This window comes from Danio aesculapii, chromosome 7, assembly GCF_903798145.1.
Source record: "Danio aesculapii chromosome 7, fDanAes4.1, whole genome shotgun sequence".
Classification (NCBI taxonomy): Eukaryota; Metazoa; Chordata; class Actinopteri; order Cypriniformes; family Danionidae; genus Danio; species Danio aesculapii.
In genome coordinates this window covers 6,327,540-6,338,640 of record NC_079441.1, presented here as the reverse complement: position 1 = coordinate 6,338,640, position 11,101 = coordinate 6,327,540, and positions in this window count along the sequence as shown.

Sequence of the window (11,101 nt, the reverse complement as noted above, 5' to 3'; positions counted from 1 at the left end):
CAAGTCTTAATGTAACATTTTAAGGGCATATCTATTAGGCATGCAACTGATAATAAAAACTCCCAGTTCATTTCATGGGACATTCTACCAGAAACATACATTTTCACTTGTGACATTTAATAATAATAATAATAAAAGACTTTTATAGGTTCAAAACACCCTTGAGTACTTTTTAAAAAATTTGAACAACACACAATTGGTAGTGTTGAACATCAGTTAAGACAATGTTAGCACCTGTGGGCTTTAATTGTAGGATAAACTGGATCATTTTGAGCTTTTGTCAGCTAATTTCATCTTCCAGGTTTAAAATAGTTTTTTGGGGTAGGATCAAATTTGGTGATGTATGCAAATCTGCTAGTGGAGTGATGAGGCGTCAGTTTCTCATTATTATTCATAACAAAGTTTTCTTATCCTTCGTAATTATTCATGAGAGTATGTACTTTCTGAAGGGAAGGCAGACCTGCTATGCTGTGAGACACAATGACTGGGTGAGACCGCGCACCACACAGGTTGCATGTGTTTGTTTCCATGATCTACAGGGTTTGTTGCATGTTTTTTTCCAACACAGGCTCATTCTGAAAGCGTAATCCCGTGGAAGTTACTGGAGATCGCGAATTATGTTGTCGGAGGTACGTATAGCTGCATTTAATTTTTTAAGTGAATGCTACAGGGCGGTATGATGCCGTTCCTTTTCGCGCTTACCAGCTGACCACTTACCTCCGTGTGGAGGGCTTTCCCGCTGCAACCAGTTTGTCCAGTTTGCTCACGCAGAGAGGAGTTGACCACGACGATGACCGGGTTCAAGTCCGGGGAAAAGCAAATCAGGTAAGACAAAAACAGAATCCAAAAAATAAAGTGAACAAGCGAATAACAGGGTGAGAATGTGGTAAAATCTGAAAACGTGGTAAATATCAGACGAGGGCTTTTCTTTTTCTGGACTGCTTTTGTAAATCGTTAGTTGGGTGGGTGGGTCAATCGATAAAATTGGATGCATTTAGGGAAGGAGGAGGGTGGGTCAGTCGATTGGCCGGTCGGCCATTCAGTCAGACAGACAGTTACTCGACAGCAGCCTCTGGTGGGTTTACGTGAGAACAGTGCGGGCGCGAAAAGCACTCGCTAGAGAAATTTAAGATACAAAAAAGCGCACACAGCAGCCTCCTGTGCATTCGCGAAAACAAAAACTGCAAATACACATACCTCCTGGGACGTATTTCGCGGTCTCCAGAAATTTCCATGGGACTACGTTTCAACAATATCCAGCTGCAGGCCCGCAGAACCACACACGTTTCAGGCACACACAATCTATATATATATATATATATATATATATATATATATATATATATATATATATATATATATATATATATATATATATATATATATATATATATATATATATATATATTAGTATTACAATATATATAATTAATTACAATATATATATATATATATATAATTACAAGCTGTTTTGATTAAGTCTTAAACAATGATTAAGATTATTTTGGATAATGAACGCATTTTCAAAAAAGCTCTTTAATCCAAAAAGATTGAACAATAGGACATTCCTAAAATAAGTGAGCTACACTTTAAGTAGACATTTCCCAGAAAGAGCAGGTATAAATGGCTAGACAGGAAATAATATATATATTTTATAATCCTAAAAATCAGTTTATAATTATTTAATGAAGTAGTTCATTAATGTAATTTGTTAAGAAACCTTTAGGGTGGCAGGATCAATGATGATAATATTAATATTTAATATTTTATTACAAATCTGCAAGACTTTTTGAGTTCATATTTAGGTTATTTACTAAAATATATCATTTAAATCGTTCATGGAGCTGAATGCTGCAAATAGTCTGTGTAAAAAAGGTCAAAGATTAGCCTGTGCAAACAATCTAGACTTTATAACCAGATTATTTAACAAAAGATGATTAAAGCAGTAAAATATTTGTAGTCTTTTAATAGCATGCTGTGTACAAGATAGAGAGGGTATGAAAGATTAACTGTTTGTTTTGAAATTTGTAAATTGGAATTTGTCCAATAATAAACCCGAAACACATCTTGTTGTTGTCATGCGCTGAACTCGTGAACCAATCGTGTAATTTCGGTGTCATCATCAGAACTGCAGTTCTTCAGATGCTGCACCGGCTGAATCAATCGTCTGATCTTGGAGCACTGTCGCGGTACTTTGATGCCACATGTGACAGTCACGTGGCGTCGCGCAGCATCAATCCGGACAAACTTTCTAACCAGCATGCATCACTTTAAGACAGATTTCGATCGATCTGCTCAGCGCTGCATGAAGTCGAACGCACCTATTCATTTGGCTACTTTTAGCCATTTTTAACTATAAGTTGTAGGAATGGGTTTTAAACCACAGCAGTTCGAACTGTAGTTCTGCCGAATGACTAAAAAGTTACCAGTATTGACGGTAAAAAAACTGTACATTCTAGTCAAACCATCCTTCTGCAATCTTATACCAAAAAGAGAAATAAGGGCAGTATTAATAGCTATAAATGTGGGAGAGCGTTGATATTATGTGATTGTATTGTATTGCAATATGGAACAGTTAAGTGTGGATGTTAAATCAAAAGTAATTCACAAATACTTGAAAATGAAATGATTTAATGACAATAATTCTCTTTGGTTACAACTGAATTAATTACAAATTAACTGTATAAAATGATAACATATGAAATGATAAAACATATGATAATAATTGTACCCAGCTTAAATGTAAAAATAAAGTTACCAGAGATAGGAGACACAGGGGGAGGGAGAGAGAGACAAAGAGAGCAGGCCCAGAAGTTAGCCTAATGGCTGTAGAGTCAGAGAAGGTAGACTCCAGAGGAGGAGAGGAGCAGGAAAGCAGACCAGGAAAAGAGCCAGAGCAGCGTTTTACCACCTATTTTGTATCTTTCTTGATCATGTGACTAAAGCCCAAATGCTGAGACATTCAAACTGACCAATCAACATGTGACCACATCGTAAAACCCCCAAAGTCCACACACCAGGCCCTGATCTTATCAGTATCTGCCTTTGGAGTCAGTATGGACCTTCTTGAGTCAAAAAGACACGTTTTGTCATATAAACAAGTGCATATGATAATTTAGCCTCTTACAAAGTGACTGTAAAGAGCAGTGGCTGCAGGTTTCACTCAGTAGAGTAAATTGCTAGCTCAGATTGTTTTTCATAACTTAATTTACTGATATTTGTTAACATGTATAATTGTTGGTAATGTAGGTAGCAATACATTCCAATAGTGCTATAATTGTTGTCACTTTCACAAATGTCTTATTTTCACAAGTTAAAAAGAGTAAGTACACAAGCTGTGATTGTTTAAAAGAATGTAACAGTTCATTATCAATCAATTCTTATCAAAAAGTGTTTGTATTTTACAAATAGTCAACTCTATTTTTCATACAAATCTAAATGACATATTTTAAATAATGTTTTTGCTGAGATGGTCAGTCAATTTGAGAAAACATTAATTACTTTGTTTACTACATAAAGATGTAGTTTTGAGTTGCAATTACGCAATGACGTCAGTACTCAAAGTAATATGTTAATAAGAACCTATTTATTGTGCATCTGCATGTAATGTTTTAATATAATTAATACACGGCGCCTCAGAGAGCAGAGACCTGACGGGCTTACGCTTGTCAGATACTACATGATGACGTCACTGATATGCAAATTAGTGCATGATGTCATCTGGCAACATTTAGCTACTTTTCAGGCAGGCTTTAGCTGCTTTTCATTGGAAATAGTTGGCAACACTGAGAGAGACAGAGAGAACCGATGCATGTGTGCGCAAGAGAGAAGGAGAGAGAGAGAGAGAGCGAAAGCGACGCACATGCAAAATTCCCGGAGCGTAACATACACATACACATACTTGAACAATAAGTAGTGTTTTTGGTTTTCATGCATTTTTGTCATACACTATTATGGCATTTGAAAAGACATTGAATCATTTGCCCACATGATTGTTCAGGTCAAGCTGAAATGCAATGTGTGCTGTACCAAAATGCTTTTAAATTTGCATCAAAAAAATAATAAATATTATATAAACTTTGCTTTTGCTTTATGGTTCACATGTAAATGGATAAAGGTTGTCCTTTACACTCAGATTGGCTGGTCTGAGGTTTGGTTGTTTTCCGCAAGTATAATGATAGATTTTAGGCCAGGAGACCTGCTCCTGGTTCAGCATTTACCAGAAGACATTATTTAGACAGTTGCTCCTCATGGTCCATCAGAATTGATATGTCTGCCCTCAGAGACAGCAGTTTGACCTTTATAAGTTCACTGCACATCTAATGTTCTTGAAAACAGAGAAATACAACAACCAAAGGGGGCATTTTAAAAGGGCATCAGGAGGGTCAGGGTTTGTCAACAGTCAATAGGCCTATGTCAAATAAGTGACTACAGATATAAAGTGTTATTGGGAATCAGTGTAGTATAATCTCAATCACAGTGTCAAATTTAGACCATAACTGATTCTATTTCTATTCTGTTTAATATGGTAATATCAGAGACAGATGATTAGACTCTTTTCACAGACAAAAAAAAAAGCATTTGCACAAACTTTCTAGCAAAAAACAACGATTTAAGTGTTTAGAGTGGGTGCATTTGTAAATGCTTTTAAATTAAAGAAATTGTTTATGTTCACCAAAGCTGCATTTCTATGATTAACCATAGAACACAAATATAATAAACTGGATGACCAGCCTGATCTCACAAGGAAACGTGACTAATTTATGTTTTTCAGTTGCTGATTCATACTAAAGTGTACTTTTTTTTTTTTTTTTAAAGGTGGCGTGGCACCAAACTCCACCCCTAAACCAGCCTGGGGTGCGTTTAGCAAACAATGACGTAACTCGCGGCTGAACTATCATAGTACGATGCATCGTTTGGGAAGGAGTGAAGAGTGTTTCCCAAAACTGTAGTTGCTTTGTCACAGATCCATCGTTTGAACCACGTTAGTTATAACGTAAAACATCCATAATGATGCTGTAAATGGGGCGGAGTTCTTAGAGCAACTAGTAGCTAGTAGCAACTTCTTTAGAGAAGAACCCCATATGTTTTTACACGCACACGTATTTAAAAAAATAAATAAAAATCCAATATTCGTTTTGGTAAAAACATGCACTCCTTTTCCATTTTAATTGAAATGTAAACAGCATATTTAGGGCATATTTCCTTTACAAATATTATTGAGAACATTTTAAATTCTATTCTAAAACATAAAACACGTATTCTAATCTCATATAAAAAGTCATACAAAGTATTATTATTATTAAGTAGGATATTGTTTATTTATTTATACTTTTTTTTGAAAAGTCTACTTTTACAATTTGACACATTCAAACAACTGCAGAAATGTTCTAACCAACAGGCCCATGTCATATACAGTACAGATACATTTCTTAATAAATAACCTACTATAAATTTAAACCATTAACATATGCTATATATTTTTTCTTGTTTTCACAAGCTTTGGAGACGTAACGTAAATTCCGCTTTTAAATAAAAGGTCTCCTATAGCTTTCGTCATGAGCCACAGCTGCATTCAAAATGGCATAAATATTTTCAAAGTGCACTGTGAAGGGAACGCAATTGTCAATATGCAGATTGCTAAAACTAAACTGTAAAAACACTTTGAAAGCAAATCACACCTAAGAGAGATTTTATTTTATTTTTTAAACTATTCCAAGTTTAATGTTGGAACATTCGAATGGAATAGGGCAGTGTTTCCCAACCCTGTTCCTGAAGGCACACCAACGGTACACATTTTCAACCTCTCCCTAATCAAACACACCTGAATCAACTCATCAGAAGATTAGAAGAGACTCCAAAACCTGAAGTTAATGGGTCAGATAAGGGAGACATTCAAAATATTTACTGTTGGTGTGCCTTCAGGAACAGGGTTGGGAAACACTGGAATAGGGCATAGGGGGATAACTGGGAATAGAACACAGCCAGGAACTCTGCGTCTAACTACAGCTCTAGAGGTAGTTGCAAGCATACAAGTTTGTCATGCAGTTTGCAAATGTTTGTTGGAACAATGAATTTGGGAAACGCCAAATCAACTAACTATGTGTGTATCGATGGAACTTGTGACTTGGTTTTCGGGATCGCACTCCTGATCAGCTTAAGACCAGGCTAAAAATGCCTGGAAGTGGCCAAAACCAATTTAAAACCTGGCTGGTCGACCAGCTAATACCAGCCTACCACAGCCTACCAGCTTAGGCTGGTTTAAACAGGTTTTTCAGCAGGAAATAGATTGTACGAATAAAATTGTCTAAAGTCATATGAATTGGCCACTAAATCAAAAAGTTACCAATTGCCATGAGATGGCATTGGAGTGACATTATATAATCAATGTTATTTCACAGCAATTTGTACATTTTTGATTTGGTGGCTATTTCATATAGTACAAATTCCCTGCTTCTTCATCCCCCAATGATGAAACTGACAAAATGTAAAAAGTTCCCTTTGAAGATCAGGCTAGTTACAATTTAAAGTAACTAATATTTTAAAGAGATCTTTTAAAAAACAAAAATTCTTGCTGGGATGGCTATATGTCTGATTTGGAGTTCACTCTTAGCTGATGATTGATTATAAAGCTTGTATGGCATGCTGTCCTGGGAGAGAGCCCTCAGCTCATAAGATCCTCGAGCTTGGGGCTCCCTCCCGTTGCAGGGCGAGAGGGGAGTTTGAGCTCAGGTAGATCTCAAGAACTCCCCTGCTGTAGTAGCTAATGAACAGATAGTGATTGCTCTTAAGAGATAACTAACTAGGAACATGTCTATGGTGCCGATTTGGATTAGTCAATTAACTTAAGTTACATGTTTTTGGATGGTGGGAAGAAACCGGGAAACCCACGCAAACACGGGGAGAACATGTAAATTCCGCACAGAAACGTCGACTGGCTTGGTAAGGACTAGAACCAGTGATGTACTTGCTGTGAGGCAACAGTGCTAACCACTGGGTCACCGTGCCACCCTTCTAAAGAGGAGTAGGAGTGGAAAGGGATGATTCTTCAAAATGAAGATGGCTGTTATATGGAATTTTGGGTATTTATAGTGGCTTAGGAATTGTCTGATTCGTTAATCATAAATTGAATAATGCGAGACCAGCCAAAAGCAATCATAAGAATGTGATCTTCTCAAAATTATTTTATAAATAAACTTTACATTGTGAGTGATTTTGTTTTATTTACTATAGTAGAAAAAAAGGAAAATTCTCAGTAACATTTGTAAAAGAAATGAAATGTCTTGTTTCAATCAAGTATGAAGGACAAAAGATACAGGTAGGCAAACAAGCCAATTCCTTATTACTTACACGGATTAAGATATTTCGTATACACAAGCTATTGGGAATGGGACGGTTCATGAAAAAATAATGTTTGGTTCTCTTGTCAGTTTGGTATGCCTCTTTCACAGTTAATACTTCAGAACAGAAAAGGGAACTCATAAAGGAATGAGACCACTTTAGGGTGAGTAAATGGTGAGTAAATTTCGATTTTTATGTGTACTATCCCTTTAAAATGTTCTTTAATCTTGTCATCAGACTTGACAACAAACCTGCTTCAGGTTGTGTGAGACTGGACAGATTACTTTCTGAAAGCATTTCATGCAGTCGGTGTATTCAAAGGGTGAAACATGAATGAAGTGCAGCGTTTTATACCTCCTCTCATACAAAAACCCCAACACTGCTTGATCTGATCTGACCAAAAGAGAAATGGGCATATGGTAATTGCAGCAAATTTAGGCTAATTAGAATTGTCAAGAGGTTTTATCGTCCATTAGACATAGCGGGATTCACTCCACATTAAATAAGCATGGCAATGAGCGCACATCTGTCTAGCCGATGAGGACAAGAGTGAAATTTGAAGTTTATGCCAGTGAAATTATGTTAGCATGGCTGTGTTCATTACCTTAAAAGGCTATAGTGCAGATAATGACTGGAAAAACCCAAAAATAACAATTAATGGATAAATGAAAGGAGTCGCCTAATGCACTCAGACACACTTTCAGTTAAATTGCATATTATTTTGGTCTAATTGAAGTGTTTTCCTAAAATCTAACAATGTGGTCTGATAAAATAAAGTCTTGATGTCTCTCAAAAGACTTGGAAATAGACCTCCTGCTGGCAGATATGAATGTTGTGGGGGGGAATTAAATGCACTTGAGGAACTATTTTTCAACATTTCACCCAAATGCGGGACTAGTGGTGGCGGAGGAATATCAGATGGCGTCCCGCAATTACCTCAGATTATATGTAAACGTTTTGAGTTTCTGTGTGGGGCCATAAAAGAGAATTTCATTTCTAATGTGTTTTCACTCGATGGAAAAGGGTTTCTCTTTCAGACGAAACAGACCCCCGTGTTTTAAAGGTGATAATTTACTTGTCAGAACCGCAGCGGAAGCACAGCAAGACGCCACTTTGACTAGGCTCTAATGGAAAATCCATTCAGTTTATGTCTCCGAGATTCTCTGAATATGAGCGATTGGGTCGGTGTTAAATGTAACTAATTCATCGTCTTTATATCTTTTCAATCTCGCAACACATTAAAAGCAGCCTCTAAATGTCTATATGACATTTATACTGAAATAATCGTTAAAAATAAAAAGCTGTTTACATGTTTTTACATGAGGAGGCTTGCAATAAATCGGCTACTTTATCTGACTGTATGCCAAAAGAGAGAGCGAGAAAAAGAGTGTTTTTTTCTCTCATATTTTATTTAGATCGATTATAAAAGACTAAAATAATGTGAACAACCGTTCTGTTTATGAGGAGACCTAACTGAACATGCAATGCAAGTGCGCCATCGTCTGGTAAGTGTGTGCTATTATACATGATTTTTCCACTAAGTTAGTTTACCCACATGAAAAATACCAGGCCCGTAGCCAGCCCAGTGAAAGGGATGGTTCTTTTTTCTCAAAAACGTGGACCTTTTTGCTGTTATTCGCCTAATTTTTTAATTTAATTTAGAGATTTTAATACTTCTTTTAATGACATTTTTAAGCACTAGTTTGGCTAGATTTGGTTGTCAGATGGTCATCATAACCACACTTTTTGATGTACCAAAAAAGATTTAGAATAAAGAAAAAACTAAATTAAATGAAAATTTATTACAGAGCAATTCCATCGTTTTGGATGTGACATTTGCAGTAAAAACTCAAAACATAAATTTGCATAGAAAGTCTGTTTAGATTATATTGAAACTTTTGTTTATATTTTTCAGAACAACTGACCACAGAGTTAAGGGACCAGACAAACATCAATCTGTAAACATGTGTTGTACTTTAAATGTGGAAATTAACATGCGTTATGGATGTGACAAAAAAAGTCAGTGGGTTTACAGTGTACAACATACTTTGTAGAAATTCTGTGATTAAATTGCACAACCCAAACAAAATAATGCTAATCGAAAGGATAAGAGTTGGCTCTCTATGAAACAAAAATGATTGGTTTTATCTTATTAAATATTTTCACATTTATGAGGAAAAAGTGTCGTTATGGATGTGACGTCTTTCCGTTATGGATGTTACAGATGTGAAATTGCCGCTTGTGTGACTTTGGTCAATCAAATATAATAGTTTGAAAACAATGACAGATATATTATTGAGTATTTCTAAAGTACTGTAAAATACTTGCTTACACAAAAAACCCAGAAAAAGTTTCCGTATTTTGGTGAAAACTTGGCAAGGTTGACATTTGCACGGAATTGCTCTACATCGTATTTCTTTAGAAAAAAAATGATTAGAATCTGTTTAAAATTAAAAACTAGTATTTTGTCATTTGTAAGGCAAATAACAAATAGACCAGTACATTTAACTTTCTTCAGTCATTTGAATAATAAGAAAAAACATAATAATAATGTAGAGCTTCACATATTTTTCTAGTCTCTCTTGTAAAAAGAAGTACATTTGAAAAGTCATGGATAAAAATAATTAAATTAGTATTCAAATTAAAGTTAATATACACTGTAAAAAATACATAATTTTACGTTTTATTTCCGGCAGCTGGGATGGCGGGATAAATATCATAAAATAACAGCTGTTAAATTACAGAAATTTACTGTATAACAGACATTAAGTTACAGAAATTTCCTTCAACGTAAATTTCTGGTAAATTTCTGTATTTCAACCTCTGTTATTTTTACTGTAGATTTCTGTAATCTAACAGCCGTTATTTTATGGTTTATTTCCGGCAGCTGGGATAAAATTACGGGCGTTTATACACTTTTGGTGCTTCACACCTTTTTATTGGTAATTTTTTTTTTAAGAATAAAATTAAACTAAATTTCTATATTTAACAACAATACAGTAGGTCAGTACTGAAAGATGACCTCACTTACAGATAAAGGCTGTATTATTAGCCGCCCTGTTTATTTTCTCCCCAATTTCTGTTTAACAGAGAGCAGATTTTTTCAACACATTTCTAATCATAATAGTTTTAATAACTCATCTCTAATAACTGATTTATTTTATCTTTGCCATGATGACAGTGAATAATACTTGACTAGATATTTTTCAAGACACTTCTATACAGCTTAAAGTGACATTTAAAGGCTTAACTAGGTTAATTAGGTTAACTAGGCAGGTTACGGTAATTAGGCAAGTTATTGTATAACGATGGTTTGTTCTGTAGACTATCGAAAAACATTTGCTTAAAGGGGCTAATAATATTGACCTTAAAATGGTGTTTAAAAAATTGAAAACTGCTTTTATTCTAGCTAGAATTAAAACAAATAAGACTTTCTCCAGAAGAAAAAATTATCATACATACTCTCAACAATTCTTTGCTCTGTTAAACATCATTTGGGAAATATATATATAAACAAAAAAAAAAATTCAAGGGGGGCTTATAATTCTGACTTCAACTGTATATATAATGCCATCGTGATTTTCGAAAGAATTACATCGCTTTGTAAACGTTTATTGTTACCATTTGTTGAGTCTCCCTAGACAGTTTGATAGAGCACTTGGACCCGGAAGCGTGATGTCACACTTAACAAGCGAATACTTTTTTTCATGTGGGAACTCTTTTCCAAAAACAAGTCTTCCTCTAAATGAAATCACTTGAA